Here is an 18,551-nt window from a genome sequence, read left to right on the forward strand (position 1 = left end):
TGAGTAAACCTCACGTTAAGCTAGTTACCCATGACGGTAACTAGGTTTATTTAGTATGCGTTGATTATTTGTATGTTGTGAGATTAGTATATATATATATATATATGGTGATATATATATATATATATACCTTTAAGTGATAATGAGATCGTGCATATAATTCCATTGTTTATATGTTGTTATATTTTATTTATCGCTTTGAGATATTGTGCGCGTTTTGTTGGATTATATTGATTGTGGAGGATAGGACCGAGAGGAAATAAAATGTACATCTCGGTAAATTGGAGGTTTGTGGAGGATAATTGTATAATTGAAGTGTATGTGTGTTTTGTTTGGCCGGAAGGTAAGAAAAATGTACCATATGGTATTATTGATGTTTAAATGCAGTGGTGTGAGTAGTATTGATGTTGTGCTTGTGTGGTTTCACCAAGTGACATGTGGTGAGTGTCAATGTGTTTTGCCTTTAGTGGCGGCTTTGATGGTAAAATGTTTATGCGTGTGTGTGTGTCTCACATAGTGGCGGCCCAAGTTGGATGTTTTGACATTGTGTTAGTATTGATGTACATGTTAGCAGGTTTCTTGATCCACCAACCTTAAAATCGTTTTAAAAATATAATTGTTTTGAAAATATATGGATTTGATTGTCAACGATCTATGAGTAATTAAAAATGGAATTTTAGTAAAATGGTTTGAAAGGTTATTGGATATGAGGGTCATGTTAAATGTGAGTTGTTTTACATTATTTGTTATTTGTAGTAGTGAGGGTATTGACATAGTCAAAATCCCATTTTCTTGATACACTCCAACAATGGAATGTTAAGTTGCATCTTCCTAAAGACCTCCAACACCTCCTCATTAGATTTATCCTTCTTGCTATTTGCAAACCTAGAAGGGAAATGTACACACGAAATAAGATTAGTTTTAACTAATTCATTTGAGTTGACATTTGTACCTTTGTGTGCTTCATGGATCGACACACTCTCCTTCTTGGAGGTAGCTGGATCTTTCTCCAAGTCATTTATCATAGTCATCTCGTCACCCTCCTCAAAAACATGGGCCGTTTGGGCATTCCTAGCAATACTAAGCCGCTCATTTAGCTCGATCCCACTCATTGTCATGATAGCTTGGGATTGCTCATTCCTTGGGTTAGATATGACACCACTTGGAAACTTCCCTTGCTCAGAAAAACGGCCCATGATGTCTATTACCTGGCCCATATGTGTTTTTAGCTCCGCAATGTTCTTGTTATTCGCTTGTTGACCCACCACTAAAATTTGAGTCACAGTATTAAATTGACTTTGCCTAACAACTAAAGATTTCAACATCTCATCATAATTAGGAGTACTAGCCACGTTGGGAGGTGAAACATTGAGATGGGGAGCTTGCGGTCTTGCAAACAAACCAGACGGGCGAGGCCATATTACATAGCATTCTATTGTGGCCTAAGCACATTGTTTGGATGATCACTTAAACTAAGGTTGTAAGTAATGGAGAATGATTGTACCTTTGACCTCCCTGATAACCAAAGACATTCACTTCCTCATATCCTCCACCAGAAGTAACTTGGGAACACTGATCAGTGGGGTGCCCCTCCGTACAAATGCCGCAAACCTGTTCTCATAAACTGACTCATCATCTTGAAAAGCTTGTCAACATTGTCTTCTAGAGCAGATTTTGAACTCGAATTTGTGTCATGCACGTGTCTTGTGGAACTAGCAGATGTTCCAAATTGCTGATTGTTCATGGCTCTTTTCTCCAATAGATCCTTTGCTACCACATTACTCTTGTCTAGAAATGATCCACTAGCTGCTGAATCTAGAAACTCTCTCTCCATTTGTAGCAATCCTTCATAGAATTACTGAAGCAACATACCTTCTCTAATGCCATGGGCTGGGCATGATGCTACAAGAGATTTGAACCTCTCATAGTAATTGTAGAATGACTCATCTGGTCCTTGCTTTATTCCTATTATATGCTTCCTGATGTGTGTCACCCTTGATGAGAGAAAATACTTCGACAAAAACTCATTTACCATTGTTGTCCATGAAGTAATACGACCAGCAGGTAGCTCAAACAACCACTTTTGAGCTCGATCTTCTAATGAATATGGAAATGCCCTCATCTTCACTATCTGAATATCAACTCTTCTGGGGCATATGGTCTCACAATAGAACTGAAATAATGTAAGATGCTGATTGGGGTCATCTCTTGAGAGTCCATGGAACTTAGGCAAATGATGTAGGAACCCACTCTTCAACTCAAAATCACTCGTCTTGCCCTCTTCTGGAATATGGTACGCTATGTTAAAGGATGATGTCCCCCCAACTGCCCCTTCTACTTGGCCATTCTGCTCTCTGATCGATGCCATTTCTGGTTTTGGAACTAGGTTTTCCTCTGTTCGGCTTTGAACTGTGGGCACTGGATCAGGTAAATCGAAATTCAATTAGCCCAAAGGACATGGACTTGTCAACAATTCTAACTCTGGATCCTCAACAAACAATGTATTGAGCCCACTGCAACTTGATGAACCTGGAAATGGCGAAATGGACCCAAAGTTTATCTCTTCGTAAAATGAATCGGACTCAATGGAAACGTTATCAAACTGAGCTTGAGGCTGAATTTTTTTCAGGCGTGCACTAAACTCTTCGGACCAACTACTAATTTTGGACATTCATAAGCCTGAAAAGAATAATTATTAGTAACTTTACAAAGTATGAAATACAAGTATAAATAAATATAATCTTTTCTTTCTTTCATTTCTTTCTTTATAATTTCGTAACTTTCTTTTGTTCTTTTTTTTGTTTGTTACGAAATCTACAAGTGTAAAATATTAATAAGTCTAATTGATTTTATTAATACACAATCCTAACATTTAAGGTACGTGGAGCAGATGAGCTAAATGTGCAATGGACTGAAACATCCCTAGGTAAGGGTCTTGCTTTATCTGATATATCTTAAAAGTTAGAATATCATTTTCTTTTGAAACTATATACATCTATTTATACAAAGTTATTTTCGAAGTTATAAAGCATAAGTACGTCGTCTAAACACAAACTCAATCCTTTGTTTCAGAAGGCTGGATAGCTAGAATCAGAGATAGTCACAAGGCATGACTCATTTATTGGACACCATGTGGGCCACATCCTCGAAATGATGCTTTCCCAATTGACTCCATCACCGAGATTGTATGTCAGTCTATGGGTCTATGAGATCCAATTTTGTAAACCTTGAACCAGGGTAATGAAAATAGCATGCCCCTTACTCAACTCGTAATAAATGTGTGTTAGATTGGCCTCAAAGTGTTAATATTAGCCGCCCTAAACCCCAAGTGACCTTAGTAAGGTACAAATAGAAGGTTAAGGCTAATATTAATGAAATAGACTTTACATATTTCGTTCACTTTATAACTTACAATAAACTAAGCATAAATAAACATTTAACTTCCTTAAATTTTTTATCTAAGTGTAACAAGTATCTTATATGCATACTACAACAAAATTAAAACATTTATCACAAAAATATAGAATAAAACAAAATTTTTTCACAAAGTTACTGTTCACGTTTTTTTATTTAATGTGCGTACTTTTACTGTTACCTATTACTGTTCACATACGATTTACTGTACACAAAATTATTTTTACAAATATTCAATTACACAAATCACAATATAGTACAAAATTAACACTTAAAAGAATTGTTATTTTATCAATTTCCCAACAACGGCGCCAAAATGATAGGTCGTTAATTAAAACGTATATAATAAACCCTATAAAACATCATCGTTAGTATATAATAAGCATGGATCGTTCAGTCTGGGGAATCAAAATGGCCTCAAACTTATCATGTTATTGGAGGATTTGAGTTGGATAATAAAACTACTATTGAAAATAAATCCTAAATTACTATTTACATGATCGACTTCTGTTTAACAAACTTAAACCAAATTTACCATTACACCACATAATTACAAGTTTGAACCTATCATGCATTCTAATTCGACCAATTACATACTTTTTAGACACCAATACAATTAGAGTCTTAGGGGATCATCTAATCATGTAAAAATTCAATTAACATTTAGATTGACTTAGGGCCTAATCTAAATTTGTATGCAATCGAAGTCAATAACACTTAGAGTAGAAATCAAACAAGATTACATTTAAACACCAAATCTTTGTTGGAGACATATTTCATGTATGACGTCACTCACCATGCATGGTTTCACATGCAAATTTCCAGAAATTTTTACCACTTTTAATCAACACAAACCGAACCTACTTAGGGTATGATTTGATTTGTGTCAATATGGTTGATGAATCTAGCACTCAAACACAATCTTAGAGACTGCATCCAAGCACTAAATTCATATGCACATATCTGAAAATTATTTAAAAGTATGAGAAAGATGATTAGGACACAATAATAGAACTCCAAACTCAATAATTATAGGAAACCATCAATTCGGCAAATATCCAAAAATTTAATAAAACAATCTGAAAATTTCGAATCTAAATACAAAACAATAATCTCACACAATCATCATACTACAATCTTCATAGACAAAGTATTGTAGAAAATCAAAAACAAACAAAGCTATGGAGATGAGTTGCGAGAATCACAAGTTGTAGGAACCTTGGAGGTGTGTCTTCAATGGTGATTTCGGTGGAGATAGAATTGGTATATGGGAGAGAAATACTTGCTGTTTTGGTGAACGATGTTTGAGGTAGTATTTTGGCAAAGATTTGGCTTTTTAATGCAAAGGAGAAGTTCTCTTATTTGAGAGCTAAAGCCGTGTATATATAGAGGAAAGAGAGAGGGTAGGATGCACGGTTTGAACTTGCCTATTTCTTCCTATAATCATACCATTCTTTATCTCCTTAAATCATGTCATGTTTTATTCCCTAAATCATGCAATGTTTTATTTCCTAAATCACGCCATGTTTTATTCCTTTAATGATCATCTTCTAGTTTTTAGGTTGCATATTCAAGGCTCCTTTCTTTTTCTTTCTTTAATTTTTTGTTTGTTCTCTCTTATCTTTCTCACGGTTCCTCCATCTTCTCCTTAATTATCTCTTGTATTTAATTTTTGCATGACTTGTTGATGATAGGACTCCATAGTGCACGGCTTCTCCTTGTTCCACTCTATCTCCCAAGTCGTGAGTAACTCTCCATGTTGGCACGGCTCTCCTTTATTTTCTCAATCCATGCCTTATTCCTTTTTAGTCATTCTTTACACGGTTGAAACTCCTTGGTTTCCTCTAGTATTATCTCTTAAATCCAATATGAAAATAAGAAAATAAGATCATAAGTAATAGCTAATTAGTTAAAAAAATTATGTCATAATCTAGACAATTGTTGTCTAAAAAGACATATGTAATATATGAGCTCAGCTAGATTAGGAAAGTTTCTAATTTGCAAAAATGAAACTTACTAGAAAAAGTAAGTTACTAGAACATGAATTTCATTTAGGAAAATTTTGCAAAAAAACGTTTCAGTTCAAGTAGGACTCTCCCAAATGATTCGTTTCCTAGTCTAACAAGGATTCCTAGTGTAAGAAGAACTCTCAAAATATCGCAAATGCGACCAAAACGTAGAAAGATGAAGACTTCTAATCCATCTAGGTTTCCTAGTCCTACAAGGATTCCTACTCCAAACTAGGACTCTAGAGCAATTATGCGTTTTTAACTCATGTAAGCACAAAAATGCATCCAATACCGCTCAAGACTCTTACTACGACTCAATGACTCAATAGTACAACAATAAGGGCTAACCAAAGTACAACTGGAGGTAAAAACATGTTAAGAACGTCGCACAAAGTGCTCCTATCAGGTATCAGAGTGTAGGTTGCGTATTTGGTGATCTATCAATATCATCCAAGAGCGATGGCCTGACTGCAGCGGATCCCCATCATATGCTCTTTGGTATTGATATGTCACTGGGTACGCATGAGTGTTAGGAGCCTCACCTTAAGGTTTGGTCCTCTAAATAGAACTGTTGTGATGATACTTCAATGATGTTTTTCCCTTCTAAATATCTTGGTTAATATATGTTGGATCTATTATACTTGGGTCCAAGATTAAACATGCTTTTGTGGAGTCACCATGACGAAAGTGATGCCTCTTGGGACCTAGAGTCGGATATGAGGACAAGGTATTCGCAGTTGTTTGTTGAGTAGAGTACTTGAATATCGAGACGAAATTCCTTTAATGGGGTAGAATGTAATACCCCGAACTTTCGAGTTTAAATTTGTATAATTTCTTGTAAATTTTTAAGCTTGATAATTAGAGTAAAATCGCATTTTTACGTCTTCTCGTCAATGTCTTTGAGAAATGAAACTGATTTCGGAAATATAAGGTTGAAAAACGTTACGTTTCAGTGGCTCAAGAGTTGATTTTGGAAATATAAGGTTGAAAACTTCCTTCACGAAAGTTGTAGAGCTCGTCGATACGAGTTCGTGGACACATGACACACTTTAATCGGATGTCGTATGTGAAAGTTGTTAGCAACAGACGTTTGGTTTCCAATTTTGGAAGGTTATAAAAGGACTTTTTTGGAAACTCTAAATCATAAAACCAAAAATGGAAACTGGGCAGAGCCGCGCGACCCCGACCCCAGTTTTTCCAGAAATTTCTCCGGCCCGGAACTCAGCCGTTCGGCCGCCAATCGGAGGGCCACCGGTGCCATTCTCTCCGCCCCTCCATTCTCTCTCGATTGAGCCACGGCCCATGGCGAGCAAACCACCGAGCGCAGAGAAGCAAGCTTGGCAGTCTCCATCGTCGATCCGCACCTCAGTCTCCGGTGACGCCGGAGCTTGCGACACTTTCTTCCGCAGTCATCCTACCTCTGATTCTTATCCTAGATGATTTGAAGCTCGAATCGAACCGGTTCATTCCCGATCTCCAACCTCTGATTCGATCTCTTGTGGCGGTGTTTCCGGCGATCTCCGGCCGAATCCGAGCTAGCTGCAGCTAAGGTTACAAGGTACTCCTTGTAATCTACGTTTTTCATGTTGGAAATTTTGTAAATTGTGGACGTTTGGCCTGAGATGGTGGTTGTGCGCGTGCCGCCACCTAGGGCGACGCGTGGGAGGAAGTGGGGCTGCGGTGAGTGGCTATTAGGTCTAGGATGGTTGTAGGAAGAAAATTAGAGGGTTTTGATGGCGGCAAGCGAGCCACGCGCGACTGCCTGTGGCGGCGCGTGAGCACCACACGCGACTGCCGATGGCGGCACGTGAGCACCACACGTTGCTGCCGGAAGGTGGCGCGTGAACCCCACGCACTGCTGCCGGAAGGTGTTTTGTGAACAGTGTTCGTGATTTTAACTGTAATTAATATTCACATGTTGTTATGCGGGTCGTTTTTTAAGCATGTTGTTATTCTACTAGGTGACCGATGAAATCTCTCTTGGTGCCGTAAAAGTTGCACGCAGGAATTAAGGTGAGTAAATCTTATTATGACAAGTCTACCATTACCGGTGACTCATAATTATGATTTTTTTAAAGAGTGAACTGTGACATCTATATAATATAGTGGGTTGTGTATGTGTACAAAAGTGGTGAACACGATACATATATATGAGTTGCTATATTATATAATGTTACGGTTTTTACTTAAATTATGAAATGTTATTGTTTTCGATTAATTGTGGCGGATGAGACCAAAAGGGAGATAATGTACCTTCCGATAAAATGAATTATGGGAGTGACTGTATATATATATATATATTGTTGATATTGTTGTGCAATAGTCGCTTGGGTGTAGTAGATAAACATGCATAAGTTGTTATATTGTACGTGGTTTTAACATTGAGTCTTGTTAAAACGTTTTCTGGTATTCGGACGGTGATGACATTAAATCGGAACCAAACCTTAGCCGGGTGTTGGTTATGAGCAGTTAAAACTCTAGTCTGTCTGCCTTGTATTCATGAGGGGTAACCAGGTGGGCTGCCCATCTCATGAGTACACATATTTTTAAATGATATTCGGGTAACCAGGTGGGTTGCCCGAGTCTCATGTGCACACATATTTTTAAATGATATTCAGGTAACCGGGTGGGCTGCCTGAGTCTCATGTGCACACATATTTTAAAATGTTATTTGTTACGGTGAACCAAGTGGGGTACCCGAGTCTCATGTGCACACATATTTTAAAATGTTAATTGTACATTTCCTTGTATGTGAAGTATGTCTAAATGTTGGTTTACTCATACGGGCTGAAAAGCTTACCGGGTTTGTGTTTACAATCTCGGTGCACCAAATCGATGGTGTAAATGATAGTTCTGCAGGTGGAAATTAGTAGGCTCGGAGAGCTTACTCGGAAGAGTACTGAGGGTATCCTACTTCTATTTTTGGTGAGGATTAAGTGAATATTACATTTCCAATTGTTATAATACTTGAGTGTATAAACTGGTTATGTATTATTCAAGTCGACTGAGTCATACTGTGAACTCAGTTTTCAATACATTGTTGCTATAAGATGATTTCAATATATTTGAGATTATTTTAGAGTTTTCATAACTTCGAATTCGAATTTTTATCATTTGAAAGTTTGAGGTTGTGACAGTGTTGTAGTGTGTTGTGTGTTCGTGGTCAATGTGATGTGGTATGTGAGTTAGATATGTGACTTGGTGAGGACATTGATTTGGCAACCAACGTTGTAGTTGTAGGATAAGGTCTCTCCTGCGTGGCGAATGAGACCTATGTTGTGTGATGGTTTCGGTCTCTCCTGTGTGGGGTATGAGATCGTTGATCCCTCCTATGTGGCGAAGGAGATCATTAGGCACTTAATCCCTCCTATGTGGCGAAGTGGATCATTAGGCCTAAGTATGTTGAGGGTAATGACGTTATGCATTACGCCTGTTTGTGTGATTAGGGAGTGAGGTAATAGGTTACCTTTTACTTGCCTTAGGTTGTTGAGGGTGTTGATGTTATTGTGGTCAGTATTGTGATTGTTGATGGAGGTCTGAGTGGTTGGTGTTTTTGTGTTGTGGAGTTTGAGTGTAGTGAGATATTAATGTTGTATGTGTTGTTGTCGTGGTGACGATGTGATGATATTGTTTGTCTATAAAGTAAATGTTGTGAATTAATGGTGTTGTTTATATATTGCTGAATAGGTTGTGATGTTGTTGAGTAGATATATTGGTTTACTCATACCAGTTGTGAAGCTGGCCAGGTTGTTACAATCCCGGTGAACCAATCAATGGTTTAGTGAGTAGTGTTGCAGGTACTTCTTAGTAACTGTGACAAGACGGGTGGGCACCGTGACAGCTGAGAGCTGTTTTTTTATCTCAGTTTTTCTTTTAATTTTGGTGAGGTTTCGTGAGATTTGTCGAACTGTACTTTTTACTTTCTTGTAAACAGTGAGTTTGGTTTTGAGTTATAATCTAGTTAGTAGTTTAAACTCAATGTTGGATATTCAGCTGCTGTAATGTAATTTCAATTATATTGAGGTTATTTTAGAGTGTTAGTGTTCTATCTTGAAATTTTACTGTTCAGAATTTAGAGTCGCTACACCATCATAGACGCAAAACCTATAGAAATCTTTCCTTGTAAGGCAGTGAGCATGAATTGTACGCTTGATAAACCATTGCATCAACATATAAAGTAATGACTTTGTTGTACATTAAAAGTTTAATAAATGATATTACTTATTCCCATTGTGTTTATTGATTTACTGATGTACATTTTGGATGTGGGTGCATAAAAAGGAAATTATTGATGAAGATGATGCAAATTTGAAAATGTTAAAGACAGAGTTTGGCGTTGAACTTCATCAAGCTGTGTCAAGTGCTCTTTTGGAATTGAATGAGTATAATCCCAGTGGAAGGTATCCGCTTACAGAACCATGGAACTTTAAACAACATAGGAGGGCATCATTGAAAGAGGGAATATTGCATGTCCTGAAGCAGTTGAAACTACAAAAGTGGGGAAGAACCCATTGAGGGTATGGATTGAAATTTTAAATGCTTTTCAGCCAATGTATATTGTGAGTATTGAGATTTTAATCGATTATTTATTCTTGCTAAAAGTCTTTCATTTAAATGTTAAATAGGAATAGATAATAAGATCTTGTTAGTATAGAGGTCCTCTTGTATATTTCTCTTGTTTAAGTTTCATTTGTTCAAGGTCTCTTATATATTGTTTGATTAGCATAATGCAGACCAGACTTGTAGAAGTGCTGCCTTCGTCGTTTTCTCAATTTTTCGTCCAACAGTGCACAGAATCATAATCTTATTTACTCTTTGTCCATATAAATTTCAGTTTGGCCACTACAATTTAATGCAACTTGACAGTTGTAGGACTGTCTTGCAAATTTGTCTAGTGATATGTTATTTTGTCTTACATTTTAGAATTTAGAGTTTGACATTAATATAAAGATGACCATTAAATAATTAGTCTGTTGTGTTCAAATTCATGGGTTCCAATATCATTGTGCAACTGTTTTCTGAACTTCCTATTTCTTCAGTTAGTGTTAGACTTGAAATGTTATTTTTTTGGTTTTATTTTTTGGTAAATATGATTGATGTTCTCTTGCATCTGTGGATGGGAAGGGAAATTTGGCATCATTGAGCACATTTTGCATTACTGTTCTGCCCATCAATCCTGAAATTAATATATCGATCTTAAATATGGAACTATTTTCTATGAAGCAGTTGTCTAACTCTGTGAGACAGTTTTCGGGCTTCATTGTTCCGATTTTGTTCTCCGCATTACTTCACTGCTACTGACGATGGTGACGACATTGTTAGCAAATATTAGTGTTGAGTGCAGGAGAATCGTTAGTACAGTTGCTTTTATGTTATCGGTTGTAGGGCTTTTAATCCATAAATTAGTGAGTCGTTGACATCCTCATACTCTTTCTACTTTGATTGAGTTGGGGGGCATGTACTCTTTGTATTAGCTACTTTTCGCAGGTCTTGTAATTGGGTTCTCCCTTAATTCATGAATTTATTCATTTCTTCAAAGAACTCTGTGAGACTTACCGAACATCTCTTGTTACATCTCTATCTATTTTTGGCAATGGGCTCTTGTCATTACCTATCATTAGTTCTAATCTTTTTGTTATTTTATTTTGTGCTATCTTATTAAGTTGTTTCAGACTTTACACATACCGGGAAGCACTGATGCTTGCTGATCTAACGCCTGGTTCAAAGTTCTGACCACGGCTTGTCTAAATTTCATAGGGGGCTGTCTCTAAAGTGATGGCGTGCGCCCAAAGGATCCGATCGAGAAGCTGCTATTTCCTGCTAAGGAAGTTTTTTTTTTCTTGGGGAAAGCTAGGAAGCTTCTAGAGTAGGCTTACCAAGCCTGTTTTGTATGTGAAAATCAACTTGTTTCGGTGTAGTATTGCACTCCAACTGGACCAAGTTGCATGAGTTGGGAGGCAATCATCTTGTAGTAAGTAGGGAAACAGTCACTATGCAGTCATGTAAATTTACATCGCTTCCTAGTTTCCAACATGTTTGGTCACCATGACTTGAATGATTCAAGTCGTAAATTCCCTTTTGTATATTTACTCTAGTTGCACTAATATAGGAGAATCAACACCTTTCGGGGCCTGGGAGGGAGCCCTGATTTGTGTTGCCGCTTTGGGTTCTAGCCTCTAGGTGGTCGATTAATTTGGGCCTATATTTCGAGCTTTATTGCTCCCTCAGCTGTCTTGTAATTTCTAGACAAGAGCATACATCTTCGCCACAAACAGTTGAGGGATATGATGAAGCTTTTAAATACGTAGCTGACAATTTGTGCTATCGTCTGCTGTAGAATATGTCCGAATCATTTTTCTTTGCCATATCCTACTGCAGAGAAATTCTTCTGGAAAAACCAGAGTTTAGTTATGCTAAATTGTCACGCAATAGAGAAGAAAAGTTTGTACTCCAAAACCAACTTACATCTTTGCCCACCGACTCAAAAGTGAAATGATGGAAGCTTTGAATATGCAACTGACGGTACAACCCCTTGATCATGATGTTCATGTTTCTGTCCAAAAAAAAAAACAGAGTTCGCTTATATCGCGACGCTGCGGATGCAATAAATAAGAGAAGTTCTGCGTTACGTGCTTTGTTCGTCACGTAATAGTTTCACGAAGAAATTATAAAGTAAGGAGATATTCTTGTACATAAGGTGAACCAGAGGGACTCAGAGACTCAGAGAGTAAGCCAAGGAGTAAAAAGGAAGGAGATAGATTCTGGTACGTATTGCTGGTATTATTTACTATTGAGAGTTGGCGGTACTTGCCACCATACCTAGTTGGTATTTGGTTGTGTGGCGTTTACTACCATCTAGTTCAAAAAGTATGTTGACGTGACTAGCTTCAATCCTTATAATCATTCTAGAATAGCATGGTGTTAACTGTTAAGTTTAGAAGGTATGGCCTGCTTTCAGCATTATTGGAGAAGGTGGTTAGTGCCTCTCTATGACACAACACACTTCTATCTTCAAACAACCCTTCTTTAGGTACATCTAAAATGCCTTGCATTCTTATCTTCTTTTAGTAAAAGTTCAAGCTTAATTAGTCTTCTGAGACTTCCACTGTCCAAATTGGTTGGTTGAATGATGATCTGCATGTATCTTGTTTGGTTGATTTGAAGAGATGTTTACGCTTTGTTATATTAATTGTTTGTTACTGGTTACAGGATATCAGAGGTTGAAATGTCTCACATGGAGATCGGTGAGTCTGAACTTTTGAATACCTTTTGAACGATTCTACTTGACCATTCATTCATCCATTAATCAGTTCACTTTTCTTTGAATTATATGGGCTCAGTAGGGAAACTCCTAGAAAATGCTCGCGAACACCTAGAGAAGGCCTTGGTCGAGTCTCTCAAAGCCTTTTCAGATACTGAGAAGAAGCTTGAGCAAAGTGAATTTGACAAGAAAGAACTTCAGAAGAATTATGATCAGATTGAAAATCAGAAAAAGGCGTTGGAGCTGTCGAATGTGGGGAAAGATTATAAGTTGGAAGTGTTCAAGAGAGAACTCGAACAGAGTGAAGGAAAGCTGAAAGAGTGTAACGACCCTAAAATTTCGAGCCCAAAAACTCAAAATTTCAAAGTCGTTAGAACACCAAAAACAATCTCACTGAAAATGAAATCATTTAATGTCACAGCGGATCACCTCTGAGTTTAAAACATAACTCAGTCAAGCCGATTATTACAAACCAAATGCTAATTCAACATTTAACAAATGGAATTGTATAATCCTCACAACAACCTCACAATGAAATCACAGAGAAACTCACACACAATCCACACAGGAACCTCACCACGACTGGATGCAATCGACTTTGAGTCTTCGGAGTCGTCACCCGATCACCACTACTCAGCACCTGTGGAAGTATCCCCTACACCATTGATATTGGTGCACCGGGATTGCAAACACAAACCCGGTAAGCTTTACAGCTCGTATGAGTAAAATATAAAAATAACTCTCGTCTCATAAACGACACAACTCCACAGCAACACAGTATAATGAAAATCATGAGAAAACGAGCAACCCATCTGGTTACTCTAATACTTTCACACAATGGTATCTAATGAGCGCTGGTACACATCCGTTACCCCTCACTTAGTATACCGCTGATGTTGGGTAACCACCCGCCACCCAACATCCACACAAGCTGAGTACCCATGATCAGGTAACCACCCGTTACCCTCATGCAGTACTATGGCAGACAGACTAGAGCTCTAACTGTATCGTAACTTTCGCCCGGCCAAAGGCTAGGTTCCGACTTGCCTCACATGTACAATAATCTCACATCATATTGTACCACACATCACGTCCGAAGACCAATCACAATAATTCACATTTTCCGTGATAAAATCATGTACAATAATCACACATCATATTGTACGTTTTAAAACTTTCACAATATCACCACAATAAAATCATAACAGTATAGTATATAGCGAACTATATATATTCGTATTTATTTACCATTTATACTATATACATCGTTCTCTATATCCTATACATGTCATATTTTCTGTCACCGAATTGATTATTTTCAATGAATTAATAACAGTATGTAATTTAACGAACTATATATATATATGTACTTATTACCATTATACTGTATATATGTAGTCCGCTAAATTATATACATGTTGTAATTCATTTAATAAACACACTTGCAAAAATGTTGAATCACCACGAGGGTAGATTCGTAATTCAGTGAGATTTTACTCACCTTAATAACTTGAGCGTAATCCCACAATTCCGAAGATAATTTCCTTGCCTCGCTTTATAGATCACCTTGAAAAGATAAGAAAGAATTTAGAATCGTTTCGTAAACCTTTAAATGCCGAAACAGTAATAATCGGTTACTGTTCAGCAATTTTCGGTTTTACGAAGTTACTGTTCAGTGTTACTGTTCACTGTTACTATTCACGGTTACTGTACAAATACACAATCATACGTATTTCTGTACGTGTATATACTGTTTATGTATTTTTGTACGTACGAATACTATTCAATGTAACTACTGTCTCAGTAAATGTTAATTACTGATTTACCCTTCTGAAATTTCTTTTTTTTTACTTTTACTGAAGGTAATTTAGGATAAAAACGTAAATAGTAAAACAGTAACTTTCTGCCATGGGTATTTTTGTCATTTCACATCACAGTAAAATGGTAAAAAGGTAACTGTAAAATGGTAAAAACAGGGGAATTCACCCCATTGTCTCCGATCACTACTCCGGCCTCCAAACCTCTTATTCTAACTCTCCCAATTCGGCATACAACAACAACATAGCTTTCACAAGAACTGAAAACATCAATCAGAGGGTTAGGAGCAGAATTGCCACCTGAAGAACTAAAAATGCAAGCCGAGGATGCTGCTCTGTCCTTGACTCCAATCCGAGTTCCTGCAGTCCTCCTTCTTCATTGCCACTGTCCCTTGGACGGCTGAGATTGCTTCAAGTCTCTTTTAGACCAATTAGGGTCAGGCGAGCTCTCCATTGCGACAAGAGGAGGGTGACGGTGATGATGGTGTACCGACGGTAATAAACCCAGAAAAGGAGGAGGAACAAGAGGGATTAGTCCCTGATTCATCAAATTGAAATAACAATTAGATTGGGTATGAAGGGTTTAGGCAAGCTCACCCAAAGAAGAAGGAAATCATCGTCGAAATCCGCCGAAGGTGATGAGCTTCTTCGGTGGTGTTCCACTGCCTCGATTTAATCTCACAAATTCGTGGGTGCAGCGGATGATTGAGGAACATGGCTTGGAAGAGGATGAAAAGGCGATCAAGATGGTGGAGAAGGAGACGGCGGGGTCTCGGTGAAGAAGAAAATAGAAGAAGAAAGAAATGAGGGAGAATGAGCTCGGGCCGAGAGAGAGAGAGAGAGAGAGAGAGAGAGAGAGAGAGAGAGAGAGGAAGAGGGAGGCGGAAAGAGAGAAGAGAGAGGGTTTCCTGAAAATGGAAACCCTAATCACAATAATTCCTTTTTATACTCGTTTCCAAAATCGGAAACTAACTTCCGGCGTTAATAACTTCCACCTCCGACGTCCGATTTGAACGCGTCACATGTCCACGCACTCGTATCGACGAGCTCTACAACTTTCGTGAAGAAAGTTTTCACAAACGATCGACGGAATAAAAGTCGATATATTTGTTACGGAAACGTAACGTTTTTCAAATTAAGCGTTCTGAAAACGTTTTCGTTTTCGCTTCGTAACGTTTGCAACAATCATTTTCATTTAAACTGCAATTCATGTCTTTATAGAACTCAATTTAATTCAAATAATGTATTTGAAATTTAGGGTTATTACAATCTACCCCCCTTAAAGGAATTTCGTCCCGAAATTCAAACTCACTCAACAAACAACTGTGGATATCTGGTCATCATGTTTGACTCTAGCTCCCAAGATGCATCACCCTCGTCATGGTGACTCCACAATACCTTGACTAGCTCCACATTTTTCCTCCGAAGCTTCTTTGTGGATCTATCCAGGATACGAACCGGTTCAACCACAAGTGTGGCATTTTCCTTCACTTCAATGGTGCTATGATCGATCACACGTGACTCATCTGGTACATACTTCCTTAACATGGAAATGTGGAAGACGTTGTGAACACTCGACATGCTAGTAGGCAAGGCTAGTCGATATGCTAGTTCGCCCACTTTCTCAAGTATCACAAAGGGCCCAACGTACCTCGGTGCCAACTTCCCTTCTTACCGAATCTCACTACACCCCTCATAGGTGAAACTTTCAAGAACACATGATCACCGACCTCAAATTCCACATGTCTCCTTTTCAAGTCCGCATAGCTCTTCTGTCTGCTCTGAGCGGTCCGAATTCTATCCCGGATGATCGAGATCTTTTCTGTGGTTTCCTGAACCACGTCTGGACCCATCAGTGCCTCATCACCAACTTCGGCCCAACAGATCGGAGATCGACATGGTCTACCATAAAGAGCCTCATAAGGTGCCATGCCAATGCTAGAATGGTAACAGTTGTTGTAGGCAAACTCAATCAATCTCACATGATTTCACAGCTACCTTAAAAATCCAGCATACAAGCTCTCAACCTATCTTCCGTTACCTCAAACTTTCTACATCAGACAATCTGTCACATGTCCTAACAATAATAGTCGCATGTGAGCTACTCAAAATATAACCATCCTCCCGAAACATCATGATGTTTTCAACATGGAGGCGTCGACGCCCTCTTTTGTCTAGTTCACCACTCTCTTACGATTTGACAGACTATCCTCACGTCATGAGTTAGCTCCTACCACCAAGCATGGTCAAACTCTCAATATCTAACATGAGTCAAACCAATGATTAACACATGCCTACGACTTTCATCACACATAGTGGTTTTCAAATAAACGTGCTTTATCACGACAATACTTTCATGACTTCACCACAACACATTGCTAGAATAACGAACCTACCAATCCTTCCAGTCAACAAAATGATCCCCTTCATGATCATCTTATTATAACCATAAAAAGTTGTCGTGCATGATACCCACTCCAGTACCATATTTGTATCGGCAACACGATAAAGAATTCTTAACTCATTGAGTTCACAACCACCACAGAACACCACCGAGGATTATGAGTTACTCTCCAAAATTTCACCAGAGAATCGACTAATATACGCACAAGGCAATAGAGAACCTCTACCGCCACCACAAGAGTGACGCATCACGCATCCCATCACACTCACCAAAACTTACCGTCGAAAATTAATTACAACTTCTTGCTTCCATGAGTGGTATGCCACAATTTGGGGTTCAGACAAGAAGGTATTTATCTCACAACGGTGGAACATGAAAATTAGGTGAACTTTACAGCACAAAATCCAACACGACCACAACTGAGATATACTTTACCCCCTGGTTCATACATGCCTCAAATGTAAGACATACGGTCCACACAAATGCCCCCGTGCATCATCTAAGATATTGGTTCCTCCCTCCGTTGTAGTACTAATAAGTTTAGTAATTACTTCAACAGAACCCGATATTAGGTACACTATCTCCTCGAAACTAACCCCAAAATGATCGCTATACCACCATTCTAAACCGTTGTTTCTTTACTTCCATTAAGAACTCTCATGGCCAACGCATTCGGCCAAAATAACTTCTCTGCAAGCAGTAATATAGTTGAGCACTCTTTATTGTAAAATTTATCCCTTGTTGAACACTTCAGTCAACTTCTCCTTATCCAACAATAAACAATCTGATGCATAGAGGAAAAGAACTTCTAAGTCTCCAACATTAACGCCACTTGCACTTGAAAGAAAATTTAGTCCTCAACCATTCCTTTACCAGTTAGAAGGTACTTGTCACGACCAAATCGTTAAACATCATTAAGCTAAGGTCTTCTCATACCCAACCTTCAATAGAGTCACTTCACCGCCATTGCGTCTCACTTGGACCTGTGGCATTGTGAAGTTCCAGTCCCCAACACCGAAATAATTAAATCCTGAAAGATCAGTGTTCTCATTTAAATGCTCATCTAGCAAATAATTAATTCATATCGCCACATTGAGATTTCTCCATTACCTTATATTTCTTGTTCACCCAAGAACAATGCGTAACATCAATTATCTATAGCCGAACCAAAACAAGTTTGGAATGTCACGTCAACAAAATGTGAATCCCATTTCAATAATTGTATTTACCACTTATGGACATATCATACGCCCTACCACTCTGTTACCAATAGCGTTAGAGATGCTAGTCACGAAAATTTTCGTTAACCAACTCCAACCTATGGTCTACACATCTTTTACGTGAACATAATATCTCAACCTTGTTAGGCTTCATCTTAGATTAGTTGCATAACTAAAATCTAGTCCTCAACATTTAAACACTGAACATCCCTCAACATAGGGTCAACGCTCTCTATCAAGACTCCTTGACAGTTCTCTGCCCTGATAGGAAACTATATACTCAAACCTGTTAGCATTCCAGTATCTGGATCGCATGTCAAACTCAGAGAGTATGGTAGCCTCTCTAAGCTGATCGCACCAGTCATTAAGTCTTTGAATTCATTTGTCCCATCCATACGACGTCTTCGTTATAGGTGCTATAACACA

The 18,551-nt window shown here is 38.2% G+C and overlaps 1 long non-coding RNA gene across 1 annotated transcript; it reads right to left on the minus strand.

Moving 5' to 3' along the window:
- Window positions 1–13,051: 13,051 nt before the first annotated feature.
- LOC126788308 (uncharacterized) lies at window positions 13,052–15,594 on the minus strand. The gene is made up of 3 exons (XR_007671353.1): window positions 14,802–15,594; window positions 14,186–14,250; window positions 13,052–13,339 (listed from the first exon to the last, which is right to left on the minus strand). It is a non-coding gene; the product is annotated as an uncharacterized LOC126788308 (long non-coding RNA).
- Between the last annotated feature and the right edge of the window lie 2,957 nt (window positions 15,595–18,551).

This window comes from Argentina anserina, chromosome 3 (genome assembly GCF_933775445.1).
Source record: "Argentina anserina chromosome 3, drPotAnse1.1, whole genome shotgun sequence".
Classification (NCBI taxonomy): domain Eukaryota; kingdom Viridiplantae; phylum Streptophyta; class Magnoliopsida; order Rosales; family Rosaceae; genus Argentina; species Argentina anserina.